The sequence below is a fragment of the Phoca vitulina genome, unplaced genomic scaffold, assembly GCF_004348235.1.
Source record: "Phoca vitulina isolate PV1807 unplaced genomic scaffold, GSC_HSeal_1.0 scaffold9, whole genome shotgun sequence".
NCBI classification, from domain to species: Eukaryota; Metazoa; Chordata; class Mammalia; order Carnivora; family Phocidae; genus Phoca; species Phoca vitulina.
In genome coordinates, this window is record NW_022589712.1 from 54,857,282 (window position 1) to 54,879,159 (window position 21,878).

The 21,878-nt window shown below is 35.3% G+C and overlaps 1 protein-coding gene and 1 pseudogene across 1 annotated transcript in view; one reads left to right on the plus strand and one right to left on the minus strand.

The window, feature by feature from the left end:
• The window catches only part of LIN28B (lin-28 homolog B), a 120,819-nt gene that overhangs the window by 14,909 nt on the left and 84,032 nt on the right, over window positions 1–21,878 (minus strand). The gene's annotated exons all lie outside the window — the stretch shown is intronic.
• LOC116634673 overlaps window positions 7,104–21,878 on the plus strand; it is a 33,113-nt pseudogene continuing 18,338 nt past the window's right edge.

Below are 21,878 nucleotides of genomic sequence, written 5' to 3' on the forward strand. Positions count from 1 at the left end.
GGGAAAAGACAGGTGTGTGAGGGGGACTTAGTTCACTCATAAAAGCATTATTGAAATGAGCAGTCCAAGCTGAGAGGAGAGGCAACTGAGACCAGAAGGAACTCAGATGATGAAAAAAAAGGGAGAGAGGATCTCCAATACCTACACTCAACAGCTCAATCTTTTCTACTTTCATAACCCTAATATCAGTAACACTATATGTTCATTTGGAATCAAGATTATCTAAATCATCACTCAACTGCCTCATGCAATCCTGGAGTCCAAAATTGTTGGCAAAGAACTTAATCAGTTTAACTGATTCTACACTGCCTCCATAATATTCTATTAATTATATAATTAAATAATTTTCTGATAACTGGGAAATAACCATGTTGAACATAAGGTTTTCACTGAAAAAAAGTTTTTTAATAATGTAATCATCCAGAAGGGTGATAAAATAGTGAAATAAATCATCACTATTTCATCATCCTTCAGCTTTCTTATTGCATTGCCCAAACTCAGGAGACAGAATTTTTGTAGTCTTTTTCTTTTTAACCTTTCATTAAACACCACTGAGAATTCAGAATTTTTCATTTCCTGTCCATAATGGCAAAGAGAAGAAAATTGACAGAAGATGTTTTGCAATTGTTAGACAAGTAAGAACACAAATACAAAAAGAATAGACAGCAGTACTCCAGACTAATGATGATGGTAAAACTAACCGTATAAACTAAATCTCAGATTATGAGTCATTATACAAGATAATATCCTAAATATATTTTCTCAAATTGAAAAATATATGAGTGAACATGTTTCTATGGACAACAATGAAATTTGTTATCCAGTTATTCATTCTACAGGGAGGAGGATGTCATAATGCAATATTTTTTTGACCAGAAATTTTTGCAAAAAAGACATGTATTCTTTCACCTTTTGTGAAGTTTGTTCTAGGAAATTTACTTGCTATGGTTCAGAAGTGGGCAGATACTAAAGGTACTACTGAAAGGAGATAAATAGCATAGAAATGAAAAAAGTTAATTGAATTGATCATTCTAATCAATATTATGAAGGTATTTTGCTATTACAGACTGAAGAAATCGACCATCCTATATTCAACAAAACTATGAGCCATGAAACTTTTCAAAGCACTGCATTTTGTGGATAAAAGTATAAGAACCAGAGGAAATAAAAAGCTGTAATCTCTTAGAAATATATTTGAAATCTGGATCAGTATTTATAAGATGAGTATGTTCCAGGCCATCCATGAGTGATTAGTTGCATTTAAAGGATATTGCCCATTTTGGACACATGTATCTTCACACCAGAAAAATATGAAATAAAGTTTTCTTGGTTACATTTAAATTCTTACTAATTTCCAATATAGCTATTTTTCACAACATCCCTTTATTTTTATATCTGTAAATTATTTGTAAAATGACTTTCAAAATGTGTTTTAAAAAGGGTGCCTTGGATTCAGATGGTAAATGGTAATGACTATTCTTCCTGGTGTACTGCTAGTTAATAACATACAGAATTTGATAAATGGTGTAAAAGAAAGTGTTGCACCTTTTCAAGAGAAGACATAATCACAGTCATTGTGAACAGGAATGATTTTGTAAAGGAGTTGGCCTGGCTACAACAAGCTAGGTAAAATTCATCAAAAATCTGTGAGGTTTGGGGTGCCTGGGTGGTCAGTCAGTTGGGCTTCTGACTCTTGATTTCAGCTCAGGTCATGATCTCAGGGTTGTGAGGATGGAGCCCTGTGTTGGGCTCCGCACTCAGCGGGGAGTCTGATTGAGATTCTCTTTCTTCCTCTCCCTCTGCCCCTCCCTACCCCGCACTCACTCTTTCTCTCACTCTCTAAAACAAACAAATAAGGGGTGCCTGGGTGGCTCAGTCATTGGGCGTCTGCCTTTGGCTCAGGTCATGATCCCAGGGTCCTGGGATCGAGTCCCACATCAGGCTCCCTGCTCAGCGGGAAGCCTGCTTCTCCTTCTCCCACTCCCCCTGCTTGTGTTCCCTCTCTCACTGTGTCTCTCTCTGTCAAATAAATAAATAAAATCTTTAAAAAAATAAAAAAATAAAATAAAATAAACAAATAAATCTTTAAAAAAATGAATGAGGTTTATATAGATGGAAGAAAAATATGCCAGAATATATGGCATGGGAAAACTAGAGGATATGTTTAGGAAAGCAAGTTGGGTAGCTTGGAAAATAAAATGGAAACCAAGATTACTGAGCAGAATATTAAATATATTTTATAATTTACTATTTTAAAAACTTTCATCTTATAGTTGAAAAAATTGAGTTTCGAACCTGATACATACATTGCTCATGACCACAAACCTAGTAATGGAGAGCCCAAGATTTTAGCCTACCAATCCAATGATCCATGATAAATCACTTAATCTCTCTGAGTTTCCTCTCCTGTAAATAAGTTTCATCATCCAGGAATCCTTTTTTAGAGATGATAGTAATTCCCACTTACTTCATGTGGTTGCTTCTGGTCTTAAATGAGATTAATATTTTAAGATGCTTTGCAAACTACAAAATTCTACATAAATAGAATCTCTTTCCCTAATCTTGGATATTATATTCCCAAAGCACTTTCACCCCACTCATAATAAAATCATTAACAGTAGAAGAGCTAAAGTTCTCATGAATTAAGGGAGGCGGGGGGAAGACCAAAAATAAGTAACAGGAAAAGCTTAAAGTATTTTTCGCTTGATATTCAGCATATTTATATATGCTCTGTAATTAATTTGCATTTAACATTCCTTATTTCACTATAATTTTCTTTACCATCTCCTACTCTTGCATTTTGATGAAATACTAGTAAATTCATTTACTTTGTTGCAGATGCAACACATTTAGTATGGAGGTCACTGTTAAAATGTTCACTATTTTTCTGATTTATATTTTGGAGTCCCTAAAAATCAAATCTCAGAATAACTTTGTTTTAATAAACTGTATCAGAAGACTTTGTAGATAAAATTATAAAGATGTTAATCTGTGTATCATACAGTTTTATGTATGGAGAATTTGCTCACTATTCCTATTTCTTTTTTTTTTAAGATTTTATTTATTTGACAGAGAGAGACACAGCGAGAGAGGGAACACAAGCAGGGGGAGTGGAAGAGGGAGAAGCAGGCTTCCCGCAGAGCACGGAGCCTGAAGCGGGGCTCGATCCCAGGACCCTTGGATCATGACCCGAGCCGAAGGCAGACGCTAAACGACTGAGCCACCCAGGCGCCCCTCACTATTCCTATTTTTATAAACTCTTCTTTTATCTGGCTTTCAGGATACTTTATTTTATTGGGTTTTTCCCTATCTTTTTGACATTATTTTCCTATCTTATGCTTAGTACCTTTCTGGATTTACCAAGATCTACACTTGCTTGTCTATCATCTCTCCTTCAAAAAATTGATCCATTTCCCTTAACAAATTATTTTCTTTATGCTGATCACTCACAAATTATTCCCACTTTGATGTCTTCCTGTAATCTCAAACTCAACTCATCTCTTCGAGGCCATTTTGACCCCTAGTTTCCATATCTCTTCCAATATTGGTTGATTTTCCTATAAATTCCATCATTCATCATTGCATTCATAGTATTTATTGTTAAGTTACTTGGTTGGCTCAAAGAAAAGGAAAAGATATTATTAAAATCTTCACTGTCTTTTGTCCTTTAAAAGCAAAATGGAAACATAAAGCTTACTCTTAGGTCAACTCTTAAACCTATGACCAGTTTCCTCAACTTCTTGTCCATTTGGGGATAGATCCCCCCTCTCCTGTCCTTACACCATGCCAAAGATCAATCATGCTAACTGATATTTCAGGTACATCTATCAGCCCATTTGGCCCACTCAATCACCAACCAGTGATGACCATATTAGCGTTACCTCAGTTAATGTAAATGAAACAAAGAAAAATTTATAAAATCAGTCATTACTTTTTAAAAATAGCATAACAGAAGAATAAAAAAGTGAAGAGGAAAACTATTGTAAGCTGTTGGAACCTGAGGGTGAAAAGGAGAGTATTTAGTACCAAAAGGGCAGGATCATTAAAGTGAGAGCGGTATTGAGTGACTAATGTAAAAAAGATATAAAAGTATGAATTCCCACCTAACATACTTTTTGTACTGAATATTACGGTCATGGACTCTAGTCAATATTACGGAGTAACAGGTACTCACTGAGCTGTCATGTAACCCTATGGCAGAAGCCACATCTCCTGGGCAAAAACCACCAAAGTCAGGTCAATTTCCCTTTATCTAGTCATCTTTTGACAAGTCCTCTTGACTTTTTGACTAAGTTTGAGTAGTCACTAATTACGGAGTTTTCAAAGAAGTAGTAATGGCAAAAGTTAACTATCTGCTGATGCACACCTCTGGAGACACCAGTCTGAAACTTGAAGTCACAGATTTGGGAAATACCACTGAAAGGACAGACAGTCTTAAAGCCATGGAATGACGGTCAACCAGCCAAGTGTGAAGAGTGAGAAGAGGACTGCCGACAAAGTTCTCAGAAATCTTCTATTTAATAATGTTCAAGTGTTAGAACCAGTTAGGCATCTAAGAAGGAAAAGTCAGAGAAACAGTAGGAAGGCAAGAAAAGAGACATTTCCCTAGTTAAAAAAGGAGTTTTATATTGGAGAAAGTGGCTGACAGTGATCAAATAAGATGAAGTATTAAAATAGGTTGATGGAGGGCGCCTGGGTGGCTCAGTCGGTTAAGCGTCTGCCTTTGGCTCAGGTCATGATCCCAGAGTCCTGGGATCGAGTCCAACATCGGGCTCTCTGCCCAGCAGGGAGTCTGCTTCTCCCTCTCACTCAAATAAATAAATAAAACCTTTAAAAAATAAATAAATAAATAAAAATTTAAAATAGGTTGATGGATTTAGCAAGCTGGAGGTAGGAAGAAGCCTCAGGTAGAAGATACAGTGAATACAAAAGAATTAAGGAACTATAATTGAACTGCAGTGCCAGTATTAACTTCCTCAAAGTCCAACATGCATATCTTAGGAAAAATAGGTCTTCTGAGGGGATTCACTTCCTCAGAAAGCCCTTTCCAAAGCTGTACATTACATATTCTTTTAAAAATCACCAGAGTCCAACAGAAAGACATTCAAAAGACACAAACAGGAAATTCACAGATAAAGAAAGAAAAATGACAAATAGTTTTAAGTACACTAGCAAAAACAAAAAATTTTTAAAAATCAATCATACCAAAAAAACCAAAGAATTATATACCTTTCAAAGTAGCATATAAAAATATTCTGACCATATCATTGAAAACGACTAAAAATACTAGATAAAATATTTTTAAAACATCTTTTGAAATGCATTACTGACCAGGCAAGAAAATAAGGAATGCTTAGAAGTAAAAAATGAAGTGAAAGCAGGAAACTAGGGCAGTAAGTGGAGCACTGAAACAGACTCTCACCCTGGAGGCACCAGAGAACACTGCCAACCTTAAGCTTCGACCTTGTAAGGGGGGGGTCAGAGGGAGCAGGGGGGTCAGGAAACAAAGTCCAGGTCCTGTCCAGAAGTTGGGAGTCTTATTGGAGATCCTGTCCCACAAAGCTGGAACCCCCCCAAATTGCACTCACAGTGTAAAGATAAATGAAAATAAGCTTGCCCAGAAGAAGGGGATGGCATGGAAACTTTTCTACCCCCCAACACAATGTTGGGAGGAAGAGAAAACAAATGTCCCCTGAGAACTGATAACTATAACCCAGACTGTGTATGGTATTGCAGCTCAAGTGGGCATATGGCATACACTGAGAATTCATTATAAAATTGTTCCTAGTTGGTTCAGTGCCTCCAGGCACATGAGGAAGCAAACACAGAAAGTCTCTGGAAAAAATGCACCTTTCAAGGCAGGAGTGAAAGAATTCTTATAGATAAAAGTCCAAGAAATATGACTGGTTAAAAAAACCATAAAAGACAAAGGAAAATAGGGCACCATGAACTACAAACAGCAGATTCAGACCCAAAGACTTCAGACATTGGGTTGATCAGATTCAAACTGTAAAATAAGTAAGTTTTGATATGTTTAAAGCAATGGTTCTTAACATTATCAGGCCAATGTCTACCTTTTATAGTAAGTATTTTTAATGCCCTTAGTCCTATCCTGAAAGAAATGTAAAATAATATAATCTATATACACACATCATGCATACTATATATAATATATATTCCTTAACTATAATATATAGAAGAAAAATAATTTATAGTAAAAGAATACATATTTAATAAAATATGCACAAACCAAACCATGCTAGAAGACAGAATACTTGTCTATAGTAAATAAATTTGGATTTAAGTGAAGCCATTCCATACAAGTACAGGAAAATAAAAAAAAGAAGAGGTACAGAGAAATACTAGAATAAAAATTAGTGTGAGTACACCAATATATAATCAGAAAAAGGACTGGAAATTCTAGAATAGAAAGCCATATCTAAAATGAAAAATTCACTGATTAGATAACAGCATCATAGAAACTGCAGAAAAATCTGTAAATTTAAAGACAGATTACAAAAGAAATAATACAAATGGATTACAGAGAAAATAAAGCACTAAAAAATATGAACAGAGGGGGGCCTGGGTGGCTCAGTCGTTAAGCGTCTGCCTTTGGCTCAGGTCATGATCCCATGATCATGGGATCTTGGTTAAGAAAATAAGTTCAAAGATATCTAAACATTACCTAAAAATGATATATCTAATACAAATGTATAAAATACAGAGCCTTGGGGCACCTAGGTGGCTCAGATGGTTGAGCATCTGCCTTCAGCTCGGGTCATGATCTCCAGGTCCTGGGATCGAGTCCCGCATCAGGCTCCCTGCTCTGCGGAAAGCCTGCTTCTCCCTCTCCCACTCCCCCTGCTTGTGTTCCCTCTCTTGCTGTCTCTCTCTCTGTTAAATAAATAAATAAAATCTTTAAAAAAAAAATATGAACAGAGCCTCTGCGACCTGTGGGGGTGATATGAAATGGTGTGTTATAAATGCAATTAGAGTCTCAGAAAGAGAAGAGACCTACCATGGGGTAAAAAAAAATACACCATGGAATAAAGAAATTAATGACATTTAGTGTCTTCTCAGAAATAACAGAGGCCAGGCGATAAATGGACAACATCTTCGAAGTAGTAAAAGCAAAAAAAAAAACTCTTTCATTTGAAAATTCCGAACCTATCAAAAATATGCGCCAAAAATGTGGGTCAGATGGTGCATTGGTAGTACAGTGGTGAGCGCAGCTGCCTTCCAGAAATGGGGGAGGGCATAAAGACTGGAGAGAATCTGCAGCCAGCCAACTTCCACAAGAAGAAATGCTATAAAAAAAATTTCTTCAGCCTCAAGGCAAATGCTACCATATGGAAACTTCCATCTACAAAAAGAAGTAAAGAGAACTAGAAATGGGTGATATGTACCTAAACATAAAAAGTTATCTATTCTCCACTCTTAAGTACTTTTAAGATAAATATTAAAACAAAAGTAACAACGCTAAATTGTGGGATATATAAGTTAATGTTGAAGTAAGTATATGATGCAATAGCACAAAAGATGACATGGGGTGAATAAATTATACTTTTCTAAGGTTCTTAACACATTTTATAGCACATGAAACATCATTAACCAAGAAGAAGGCACAAAATGAAGAATGGAAGGGGAAAAACGAGAAAAATAGAAAACAAATAGCAAACTGGTAGGCTTGTATCTAAGTATGTCAATAATTAAATACAAACAGACTCAATTCTCAAATTAAAAAGTAGAAATTGTCAGGTTTGATTTTAAAAAAAAGATCTGGGGTGCCTGGGTGGCTCAGTCATTAAGCGTCTGCCTTCAGCTCAGGTCATGATCCCAGAGTCCTGGGATGCAGCCCCACATGCCTCTCTGCTCAGCGGGGAAGTCTGTTTCTCCCTCTGCCTCTCACCTCGCTCATGCTCACTCTCTCCCTCTTTCTCTCAAATAAATAAATAAAAATAAAATCTTTTTTAAAAAGATCTAACAATATCCTGACTACAGGAGACACACTAAATATAGAGTCATAGATACATTGGAATTAAAAGGAAACATAAAGTACTCCATGCACACAGTAATCCCAAAAAAGCTGGTGTGGCTATATTAGTATCAGACAAAAGATACTTCAAGATGAGATATATTATAGAAGAAGTGGGAAATTTTGTAAACGCAGAGGGTCAATCCATCAGGAAGCATAATAATCCCACTGTGAATGCAACTAATATGCTACCAACAGAGTTTCAAAACAAGAAGTAAATACTGTCAGAACCCCCCCCCAAAAAAAGAGAGAAACCCACAATTACAGTTGGATTTTAACAACTCTTTCTCAGTAATTGATAAAACAAGTAGACACACACATCAGTAAAAATATAGACAATTTCAGCAACACTATTACTAAAAGACATCACAGAACAATGCACTCAATATATGCAGAATATGTATTGTTTTCATGTGCACATGGAACATTGTCCAGAATAGAGTAACAGCTTTGGACAGAAAAGAAGTCTCCATGAATTTCAAATATTGAAATCCTATAAAATACATTTTCTGATCACAATGTAATTACATTTAGAAATAAATAAGACATACTTCCAGGAAAACAAAATATTTTAGAAATTCATCATATTAACAGAATAAAGGAGATAAAAACATCTGGTCATTTCAGTACCTACAGGGAAGAGCATGACAAATGCACATTCATTCATGATTAAAAACTCTCAGAAGAAAACTTCTTTAACCTAACAAAGGACTATCATCAAAATTAATAGTGAATACTCAATATTTTCCCCTAAAGACTGTGAAGGCAAGGATATCCACTCTCACCATTTCTAAATATGTTACTGAGGTCCCTAGCCAGTGCTGTAGGCCAAAAAAATAAATAAAGGAAAGAAATAAAAGGCATAAAGATGGAAAAGGAAAAGGAAAATCATTTGCAGACATAATTGTTAACATGTAGAATCATAAAGTATCTACAAAAGATAATAGATTTAATAGCTAAATATAGTAGTCAAGAGATCAATTGTATTTTATACACTAGCAACAAATAGAAAAAAGAATTTTAAAAGATTATATACAATAGCATAAAATACTCAAGAATAAATTTTAAAAATATATGAAAGACTTTTTACACTAAAAATGACAAAACATTACTGAGAGAAAGAAAAGAAAACCTAAATAAATGGTTATGTATTAGGTTAATGAATCTGAAGGCTCAACATTCTTTTCTTCTTTTTAAAGATTTTATTTATTTGACAGAGAGAGAGACAGCAAGAGAGGGAACACAAGCAGGGGGAGTGGGAGAGGGAGAAGCAGGCTTCCCGCTGAGCAGGGAGCCCGATGTGGGACTCAATCCCAAGACCCTGGGATCACGACCTGAGCGGAAGGCAGACGCTTAACGACTGAACCACCCAGGTGCCCCAAGACTCAACATTCTTGACATGTAAATTCTCACCGTTATTCTATAGATTAAATGCAATCCCAATCAAATTTCTAGTTGACAAGTTCATTTGTAATCTATAAAAATGCAAAGCACCTTGAATATCCAAAGCAATTTTGAAAAAGATAAACAAAGTTGGACTGATATTACATGATTTCAAGACTTAATGTAAAGGTACAGTAGGGTTTTTCAATTTCAGCACTGTAACATTTTAGGAAGGATAATTCTTATGGAGGCTGCCATGAGCATTATAAGATTTTTAGCAATATCTCTAGCCCCTGCTCACTAGATGCCAGTAGCATCACCACTCCTCAGTTGTCCTAACAACCAAAGATGTCTCCTCCAGACATTGCCAAATATCCCCTACAATGCACTATCACCCCCAGCTGAGATACAATAAATAAGACAGTGTAGGGAAATAAAAAAAAGACAGTGTGGTATTGGTGTTAGGAGAGAAAAGTTGGTTAAATATAAGAGAAGAGAACAGAACCCATAAACATGTCACCTTATGTGGCCAACTGATGCCAAGGTAAATCAATGAAACAAAGAAAATCTTCATCAAAAAGGCATTGGAAAAATTAGATAAACTTATGGGGAGAAAATGAACCTCATCCTCTTTAAGACCACATATCAAAATAAATTAACTTGAGTAACAGCCTAAACATAAGTAAAACTACAGAACTTTTAAAAACAATATGAGAGAATGCCTTCATAACCTTGAGGTAGGCAAACATTGCTTAGAGAGAATACAGCAATCACCAACCATTAAAAAATTGATAAATTAGACTTTACTAAAATTAAAAAGCTTTTGCTCATCAAAAGACTGGTATGAAGAGGAAAAAGATAAAACAGAGAAAATATTCTCAGTACATTATCTGTCAAGGAAATTGTATCTAGTATTCTAAAGAATTCTCATAATTCAGTAATAAAATGGCTACTCAATTTAAAAAACAAGCAAAAGAGAAATACAAATGGCTTAAAGTACCTGAAAAGATGCTCACTCATCATTATGGGAATGAAAATTAAAACCAAAAGGTAATAATAGCACTCACTATACAATCAGTAAGAAGCCTAAAACTAAAACACTGAAATTTTAAATACTGAGGAGGATATGGAACAACTTGAACTCTTAAACATTGCTGGTGTAGAAAAACTGGTGGTTTCTTATAAAGTATGGAAAGCTACTCTATAATTCAGCGATTCCACTTTTATGTAATTCCTTAAGAGAAATAAAAATACATGTCTACAAAAAGACTTTTATAAGAATGTTTATGGCCCCTTTATTTATGATAACAACACACTACTGATGAAATGTCTATCAATAGGTAAATGGATATATAAATTGTGGTAGATTCATATTAAAAACTACACTCTAACTAAAATTAAAATGACCTAATAATACACACAACAACATTAATCTCATAATCAAATGTTTAGTAAAATAAACTAGATGCGGGGTGCCTGGGTGGCTCAGTCATTCAGTGTCTGCCTTCGGCTCCGGTCATGATCCCAGGGTCCTGGGATCGAGCCCCGCATCGGGCTCCCTGCTCCACGGGAAGCCTGCTTCTCCCTCTCCTACTCCCCCTCCTTGTGTTCCCTCTCTCTATCAAATAAATAAATAAAATCTTTAAAAAAAAATGAACTAGATGTAAAAGTGTATACTGCATGATTAATTCCATTTATGTTAAGTTCAGGAAATCTATGGGGACAGAAATCAAGAGTAGTTACATATAGGAAGCAGAGACTGGTTGGAAAGAGGCACAGGGTACTTCCTGGAATGATAAAAATATTCTGTTTTGATGACTGTATTTGTTATATGGATGTATATTTTATCCAAACTCACCAAATTATCTAGCATTCCTACACAACAGTAACTATCCTTTCCTATCACTGATCATCATTTGTAGGGGAAATGACCAAAATCTCCCCCTCCAATTTCCAAACACCTTCTTTGTGATGGTACCATGCTGGTTGAGAACCATTAATTTAAATAATAAGGATATGGAAATATGGTCAGGAGCAAAGACTCTTAAGACATCACCAAGCAGATTTAAAAAAAGAAAAGAAAGAAAATAAATAAATAAATAAAATGCCTAGAAATAGAAAAAATAAGTAATTGAAACTAAAAACTCAACAAGGGGCGCCTGGGTGGCTCAGTCAGTTAAGCATCTGCCTTCAGCTCAGGTCATGATCTTGGGGTCCTGTGATCGAGTCCTATGTCAGGCTCCCTGCTCAGTGGGGAGTCTGCTTCTCCCTCTCCCTCTGCCCCTCCTCACCCCCACTTGTGCTCACGCACTCTCACTCAAATAAATAAAATCTTTTTTTTTTTAAAGATTTTATTTATTTATTTGGCAGAGAGAGACACAGCGAGAGAGGGAGTGGGAGAGGGAGAAGCAGGCTTCAACTGAGCAAGGAGCCCGATGCGGGGCTCGATCCCAGGACCCTGGGATCATGACCTGAGCCGAAGGCAGACGCTTAACGACTGAGCCACCCAGGCACCCCAATAAATAAAATCTTTTAAAAAATAAAAAATAAAAGCTTAATGAATAACTTAAAAAGATCAGAAACAGCTGAAGAGAACATTAAGAACTGCTTCCAGCAGTATGACCAACTAGGTACCTAAAAAACACCAGGTACCTAAAACACACATTTTCATGCACTGCTGGGCTTGTAGAAAATAACGGCATTAGCCCCCTCAAATAAACCTAGAGGCAAAGTTAGAGGAAGGAGAGGCAGGGGTACCCTAATGGTGAATGATAATATTAGTATTGTAACAGGTGACTAGACTGAGTCATGGGGCCAGCAACATCTAAACTCACTTCCACACCAAGGCAGGGATCCTTGAAATTAGTTACAGTGGTCAAGGCTATGGAAACTCCTATTTCCAGGCACAAGCAAACGCAATTCCTTCAAAAGAAAAGTCTTCTCAACTTAGGCCAGCACTATTTCCATAAATTATAATCAAATATGTATGAGCTCATAATCAAAGATCACGAGATACTAAGAAATAAACTACTATGAGGTGAGGGTTAGCAGAAACAACAAACTAGAGATTTAGACTTCCAAAACCATTATTGGAATTGTCAAAAACAAACTATAAAATAGCTAGAGACAAAGTTTTTAAAGAAATAAAAGATGTCACATTAATGAATAACAACCAATAAGAGACCAGCAAAAATACCCATGCACACTTGAAAATATGAAATTCAACAGGACTATTCGATATTAAAATGATATTGAGATTTAAAATTCAGTGGAATTACTAAATAGCAACTTAGACACAGCTAGAGGTAGGATTAGTGAACTGGAAAATACATCTAAAGAAATTACATGAACCAGCATAGACAGATAAGAAGATTAAAAATGTTAAAGTTAGGAAACATCAGTAATAAAGTAAGAATGTCTAACATACATCGTGTGTGTGTGTGTGTGCACGTGCATGTGTGTGTGAGAGTGAGAGAGACAGAGAAGAATAGAGAGAGAGGCATTATTTGCAGAGATGATGGCTGAAATTTTTCCAGAAGGGATAAAAGACTTGAACATATATATAAAGAGGGAGGATTACATATGCCAAGGAGGATAAGTAAAAATGGACAAAAAGATCTTACAAGGAGCTAGAGAGAAAAGATCACTTGCAAAAGAAAAAATAGCAAGTAAGGTGATGGCAGACACCTTAACCTGCAATAATGGAAACCAGGAATCATAATAATATCTTGAAATACTAAGAGAAAATATCTGTTAATTAGAAACGCATATCCTGTGAAACTAGCTTTTAGGAACAAGAGTAGAATAAAGATTGATTCAGATAAAAACAACAGAATTTACCACAAACAGATGTCTCTATAGAAAATTTAAAAAGGGGGCGCCTGGGTGGCTCAGTCATTAAGCGTCTGCCTTCGGCTCAGGTCATGATCCTAGGGTCCTGGGATCGAGCCCCGCATCGGGCTCCCTGCTCCGCGGGAGGCCTGCTTCTCCCTCTTCCACTCCCCCTGCTTGTGTTCCCTCTCTCGCTATCTCTCTCTCTGTCAAATAAATAAATAAAATCTTTAAGAAAAAAAAAGAAAATTTAAAAAGGTATATATTGGGAAAAAGGAAAATGATTGCAGAATGAAATTCAAACATGCAAGAATAGTGAGTATACAGTTTGATACGCATGTAACAATGATTGACACTACTACTAGTAGTACTACTACTACTAATTATTTATAAAGTTAAAAAGCATAAAGTGAAGCATAGCCTATACGCTTGGAGGAGGAGGTTCCTAGGCCTTCAAATATTCTATGTATTATTGTTTGATGGAAATGAATCAACAGAACTAATGAAGTAATACTAAAAATACTTAACAACTATTACACCATGGGTACCAACCAAATGGAATGGTCAGTAAAATAAACAGTAGGGATATACTTGTGTGTTCAATACTGGTCTTAGTTAAGTTGTGGACTAACTGAACATTTTGTTAATTTATGTAAGCATGGTAGGATTTCAAGGGAACCACTAAAAGACAAGAAATAAATAGACTGTATTACCTCTGGACTACTGCGTATTATTGACTAAAAAAATAGCAGATTATAAAAGAACTGTACATTTTGGCAAATACATACTTATGCAAACCCACACACATGGATAGAAAAAAGATCCAGAAAACTACATACTAAAGTTTTCGCATTGGTACTCTGATGAGAGTATGATCCTTTCCCTTTTTTGGCTTGTGGTATATTTTTAAGTTTTAATAATGTTCATGTATTGCCTCTATAAGAAAAGTTTGTTTAAAAATAAACAAACTGAGGGGTGCCTGGGTGGCTCAGTCAGTTGGGCGTCCACTCTTGATTTCCATTCTGGTCATGATCTCAGGGTCCTGGGATGGAGCCCCCGGAAGGCTCCCAGCTCAGTGGGGAGTCTACTTTGCTCCCTCTCCCTCTTCCCCTCTTTTACTCGCATGCGCACACATGCTCGCTCTCTCTCTCAAATAAATCTTAAAAAAATAAACAAATTGAGAAAGAAGCAAGGGGAAAAAGGTATGTTATAGTATCCCATCCTTCATGAAAAAAGAATATACACTTGTTATCAGTTGCATATAAACTAAGGGGTTGGAGAAAGGAATGTGTTTATATATAGGAATATGTGCTAAATAGGAATATATGCTATCTTAAGGATAGTTGGTTACTGTGAGCATATAAAATAGAGCTACTATTTTTAAATGAAACATTATGTATATACATATATGATTTGAGAAAATTTACATATCAACACCAGAAATCTGAAAGATGCAGGATATGGAAAAAATCATCTAATCCAATGACCTTTTAAATGATAATACTTTGTTTTGATTTCAATTTCTCCCCCCACCCCAATTTAAGAATAAAAGACTATATAGCATATACAGAAAAATGAATAGTGAAGAGACTTTTCTTGCTAGATACTAAGGAAGTAGTCATCTAATCTAATTCTCTTACCTATAAGCACGAGAAATACCCCTTTGTTAAAGTCACCACTGACCCCGATCCTGCCAAACCAAATAGCTGCTTCTCATCTGACCTTCTCAGCAGTGTTATCAACAGTTAAGCACTGTCTCTGAGACAAGGCTTTTGACAAACCACTCTCCTCATTTTCCTCCCCTCTGCCCACTCTTTTTTTTTTAATGCCCACTCTTTCTTAGCTGTACTTTCTTTTTTAAAAAAGATTTATTTATTTATTTATTTATTTATTTATTTATTTATTTATTCGAGAGAGAGAGAGAAAGGAGAGCACAAGTGGGGGAGGAGTAGAGGGAGAGGTACAAGCTGACTCCTCACTGAGCATGGAGCCTGACATGGGGCTGGATCTCACGACCCCGAGATCACGACCTGAGCCAAAACCAAGAGCTGGATCCTCAACCAACTGAGCCACCCAGGTGCCTGTAGCTGTACCTTCTCATCTCAACTTCTAAATTTTTCTGTCCTCAAAGTGCTGTCATCCATCCCCATGGCTTTCAATACCGTCACTACACTGACGGCTCCCAAATTTAGATTTCTAGTCTCTACTATTACTTTGAGCTTCAGAAAGAATCACCTAAATATCCACTTGACATCTCTGTTCTAGAGTCAGGTCAAAATTAGTATGTCCAAAACAGTACTCCTGACTCTCCAACTCTTCCTGCCCCCATCCTCATCTCAGTAAACTATACCATCCTCCACCCAACTGCTCACACCAGCAATTAGGAGTCACCCTAATCTTTCTCTTTCTCTCATGCTTCATATCCAGTTGAACAAAAGTTCTTGTTGGCTCAGTCAAATTATATCCAGAAGTGACATCTTTCCAAGTCCACATCCCGGTACAAGTCATCATCACCTCTTACCTGCCTACATTATTGTAACAGCCTCCAAACGAGTCTTTCTGCTTCTGTTCCTGCCTCACCAAGGCCTGTTTTTCAAATTTCATAAATAACATGGCCTCCACAGCCCTATACTATGCAGCCCCTGCTAATTTCTCAGCCATCATCTGGCACTTCTCCCATCAGTTGCTTTATTCCCTACCAGCCGGCCTGCAGCCCCTCAAACAGGCTAAATTCATTACTGCCTCAGAATCTTTGCATAGGTCTTGCCTTTTGAATAGAAATCACTTTCCCCAGAGCTATACAAGGCTTGTTCTATCTCTTCATTCAGGTCTCTGCTCAGATATCATCTCCACAAGGCCATTTCCTGACCACGTGAACTAAACCAGTCCTACTGTTGCCCTCTGGCACCTTACCCTGCTGTATTTTTCTTCAAGCAATTACTACTACCTGACTTTACATTATGCATTTATTTGTATATCTGTTTGTCTATCTGCCTCAAACTCTAAAATGTTTGCTCCAGAATGGCAAAACCCTTATATGCCTCATTTTCTGCTATATGCTCAGTACCTAGAACAGTGTTTGACCCACAGTGGATAAGCAACAAAAGTTGGTGGAATTAATGATTTTAGAGATGAGGGAACTGAGGCATAGGGAAAGTTAATTGCCCAAGGTCAGAGCTACTTCATTCAAGAAACATTTACTGAGGACTTATATACCACACTAGGTGCTTGGACCTAGACAAACACATTGATAAGGAAGATCAGATCCTGTCCTCATGGATTTTACATGTCAAAAAAACTCAGATCATAGGTCTAATGGCCTACTGTTTTTTCTAGTACAAACACTTCTTTGAAACTTTAAAAAAGTCCTTTGGGAGAACTGAACAAAGCTAGAATACAACATTCCTTAACAATTCAGTTATAACTGCTGTCCCCTGGATGCCTATTTCTTTTATTTGTTAATAACTGCATTTTTTCCTTTTTTAAAATTGAGATACAATCGGAGGCGCCTGGGTGGCTCAGTCGTTAAGTGTCTGCCTTCGGCTCAGGTCATGATCCCAGGATCCTGGGATCGAGCCCCACATCAGGCTCCCTGCTCAGCGGGAAGCCTGCTTCTCCCTCTCCCACTCCCCCTGCTTGTGTTCCCTCTCTTGCTGTCTCTCTCTCTGTCAGATAAATAAAATCTTTAAAAAAAAAAATTGAGATATAATTCATATACATTATATTGGCTTCAAGTATACAAAATAATGATTCAGTATTTGTATATATTGTGAATGATCACTAATCAGTCTAGTTAACATTCATCACAATATATAGGTACAGAACTTTTTTTTTTGTGCTAAGGACTTTTAAGCTTTACCCCCTCAACAACTTTCCAATACAACTGTATTTGTTTTCTTTTAGATATACTTACTTAGCCTAGGTAAGCCTCATATGCCTTTTAAAACATCATTTGTAAGAGAGTCTTTAAGTATTTTATACCATGCCTTTAATTTCCTAATAAAACAAAGTACCAAATTCAACATTTCTCAGATATTTTGGTGATCTGTCTGACTTAAACAAGAAAAAAATCTTAAGAAAATTAATGAAGCCTATAATTGGCCTGAATATATATAATATAAAGTGATTTTAAAACATTTTAAAATCATTTAGTACCAATTAAAATTACTAATTATGAAAAATGCCATTTCAGAAAATAGAATGAAAACACTACATGGAAAAAAGAATATCTAAGCTTCAGATATATATATTTTTTTAAGTGGTATTAGATAGCACATCATATATTGCTCATTAGGAGAGAGACATGGTCAAGTTTATAGTTCTGAGTTCTGGCCAGTTTTTGCTCAGTATCCTACCTATTGGACTTCCAAAAGCAGCTTGGCCATACACTACAGGACATCAAACACTTCCTTCCTGAGCCAAAAAATAAGTAATTTTTTTACCCTTGTCCAAGTATGTGCAGACATGACAGTTTTTTAATTTTTAAAGAAAATATAATTTTTAAAAAGTGGATTTATGGTTACCCAGAATTTAATTAAACAGGCCCACCTATATAAAATATATGTAGAATGAACAAAGAGTTCCTTCAGGTATTCTTATATTTCTTCTTAGTCTGTGATGAGATTATTTATCTGCTTTTTCTATTACTACTCTTAATAGTCTGTTAGACTATTCAAAATATATATACCTGTAGCATTATTTTCCTCTTCCCTGACAATACCTTTCTAACACATCATAGATCTAAATTTTGCTTATTACCCAGTTATAAAATATTAAATATCAGAGGTAAATTTTTTAACAAATATGAATAGATACTAAACTGTTGCTGTTAAAATAATCTGCAATGACTACATTAATTCAACTCTTAAGAGTATGAAAATAGATCAAACTATATGAAGTAATAGTTTACAGATATGATTAGATTTATGGCTTCATTATAAAAATTAAAATTTCTATTTATAGTACTGTACTCAGATTTACAAACTACAAAACTAGGATTCTTGTACCACAGAAATTCCATGAGTAAAATAACTTGAATTCTATCAAAATACCAAAGGAATTCTTTTGGCACTGATGGGAAGACTTCACAAAGTGATTTTTAAATTCATTCAGAAAAATAAGTGAGAATTGCTACAAAAATATTTTAGAACGTAATAAGGGGAGATTTGTCTTCCAGGTACTAAAATGTATTACAAATATATAAAAATTAAAACAACTGGTGGAAGAAAAAATAAGACAAAGTATGCAAAATTAGACAGTCCTGAAGCATACATACTAGAAGTATTATACAGAAGAAATCATTATATAACAAAAAGGATTTCACAAATCACGGAAAGAGCTCAAACAAGACACAGAGTATAAGAAAACTCAGAATAAAGCTTCATGTTACATAAAGTTATGAATTAAATTTCAGATGGATTTAAGAGTTAAAAGAAATAAACCAGAAAAAATATAGATCAATATTCATAAGATCACCAGATGGATTTAAGAGTTAAAAGAAATAAACCAGAAAAAATATAGATCAATATTCATAAGATCACCAGATGCTAAGTAAGAAACAAAGGCAGAAACAAAATGAAAGAACTCACCAAATGAAAAAGCAGTAACATTGGACATGCCTAAAATTATTAGAGATGAGCCAAATTATTATCTGTAGTTGAAATATTTTATACCTTGGAAACCACAAATACATAAAAAATTATTGAAATTAATAAAAGAAGTTAGTAAGGTGACTAGTTATAAAATTATATAAATCAATCCTATTTCAAAAAAAGATTATAGAAATAACACAAAATAAATCCCGTTTTCAACAACACACACACACACACACACACACACACATACACACGAAGATAACATACCCCAGGATAGACTTCATATATGTGTTTAGATATACGCAACTTTTCTTTTATGCTAACAATGTATAGTTTTTGTTTTCTCCACTTAGGTCCTGCATATTTCTTATTAAGCTTTATCCCTAAGTGCTTTCATTTTTTTTTTGTACCTTTGGTAAATGGAATATATTCTTCAGTGAACAGAGGAAGATACAGAGAGGTTCTTTCCTTGGCCATCCATCCCTCCATCCTCCTATCTCCCTTAGCAGAAGGGTCATGGTTTGATAAATTCGTTTACAGCCAGCTCAGAAGAGCAGAAACTATACCTTCCACAGTTCAGAGATTTGCCTCTGCCCAAGAAACACTAAAAGCCAGGTCTATATTCTTGTTAAGTGAAGAAAAACCATGACTGGAGAAAACAACAATAACTCATAGGGACAATGTAACCTAGGGAAGAAAGATACACTTTTTAGAAAATGTGGCTCCGACTGAAATTCTCTGAAGAGAATTTTAATGTAAACGAATTAGATTAGAACAGGAAACAAAAAAAGCTCTCTGGAACTAAAAACATGATTTCAAATTTTAAAACTGAATAGAAAAAAACAGTGACAGGACATAGTCACACCTGAGAACTCAATATTCTGGAAGTTCAAGAGTAATCTTATAACAAAAAGCAAAAAGGAGATGGAACAGCTGAGAGAAAAATGAAACAAAGATCAGTTTAGAAGCACTAACAGCTGAATAACAGAAGTTCCAGAAGGAGAAAAGGAAACAAGTAAAGAAGAAACACATAAACAAGTAACAAAAGATAATTTCTAAATTTCTAAGAAATGAATATTTAGTATAGGTGACATTGTTTTTGTAGCAAGACTTACTCAGTGAAGGAAGTAACACATTCATTTACATAATGGCACAAATTCCTCGAGTTGTTGGAAAGCAGAAACAGTTTGTATACTGGCTTCTTCAGTGTAGTTCTGTTTTATGAACAAAAGTTAATTTGCCTGACCTCATCGAATATATCTTTTCATAATAACACCTTAATTTGCTTTCAAAAGTCCTCCTTCCCCTACTTGTAATCCTTATCATTTGGATAGGGCTCACCTCACCCCTCAGCTCAAGGGCTGGGCAAATGACTCAAGTCTAGCAAATTAAAGGTTACATTATAGTTTAGATTGATAAAATCAATCATAAACCTTTGTTGGAATTGTTCCTAATTCTATCCCCCTTGGCATTTGGATTGAGCACTCAAATCTATATGTATGTGAAACTATTCTAATTCCTGGAATTATAAATTATGTGAGTCAATACATTTCCTTTTTTCCTCCTTATGCCGGTGGTTCTCAGACTTCAGAGTACACCAAAGTTACCTGGTGGGTTTGTTAAAAACAAAATAAAACAAAACAGATTGCTGGGATCCATATCGTGGGATAAGTCTGGATGAGGCCTGAGAATTTGCATTCCTAAAAGATCCCATGTGATGCTGACACTGCTCCAGGGACCATGCTTGAGAATAATTGCCTTAAGCCATTGAGTTGGCTCATATTACTTACACCTGAAAGATTAGGGACCACATTATCTCCAGTCAGATGAAAAACAATAACCCTTGAAGCAAAGTGAAAATTTAAACTGAAATTTTAAATTATCTAGAAAATAATGAAAATAAGTAGAAATTCATACCAAAACCTGTGTAACAATACAGTTAAGTTTTTCTTAAAGGAAAAGGTCTAAAAAATCCTTATTATTTATGAAAATAAAGACTGAAATATGCTAAGTATTCAACTTAGGAAAATAGAAAAATACAACCAAATTAACAAAGAGGACTTTATACAGCTAAGATCTGAAAGTAAAAAAAAAAAAAGAAAGAAAACAAACAAAAGCAGCAGAAAACATACATAAGATAAAAGCTAATTATTTGAAAAGGCTAATAATCCATGAGAAACCTAAATAGGAAGAACAAGAGAAAACAGAAATGTAAAATGCTAGGGATTATTAAAGTTCACTTGCATATATCGAAGAAACTAAAAGAACATGAGAAACTTATTGCCACTTTATGGCAAGAAACAAGAAATCTAAAGGAAGTAAATGATTGCCCAGCAAAACATACCATATATGACCTAACAGGAAGCAGAAAAACCTAATAGATGAGATAAGGCTCTGGAAATATACAAAAGGCAAAGGGCTTAGATGTTCTGCAGCTTAGTTCTATCATCCCCTTTCAAAGCTGTGGGTTCCAAATTATTTTGATCATGCATACTTATCAGTAAAACATTTTTTTAAAGATTTTATTTGTTTATTTGGGAGAGAGCAAACACAAGTTGGGGGGTAGAGGGAGAGGGACCCAGGACCCTAGGATCATGACCTGAGCAAAGGCAGACGCTTAACCAACTGAGCCACCCAGGAGCCCCTCAGTAAAACATTTTGAACAATCATCCCAATATATGTTTATTTGTTTGTATTTATTAATTAGATATGCTCTAGTATATATTATAAAACAAAAAGTATAAAGTAAATAAATATAAAAACAAGTTGTGATTTGTTTTTCACATATAAAGAAATTGAATCTATTATCTTGTCCATCCTTGGAGTGTAGATTTTCCACTTTGGAGTTCATTACTTTAATTATGTTTATTACATTATTCCACAACATAATGACAGAAAACTACCTAATATATAAAGCTAGAATAACCCTACTAATAAAGCATGATGCAGAAAACACATTAAAAAGTCCAAGTATGTGTATGGCCAATAAAATTATCAAACTAAATACATCAGAGCACATCTTGACTAAAAAGGGT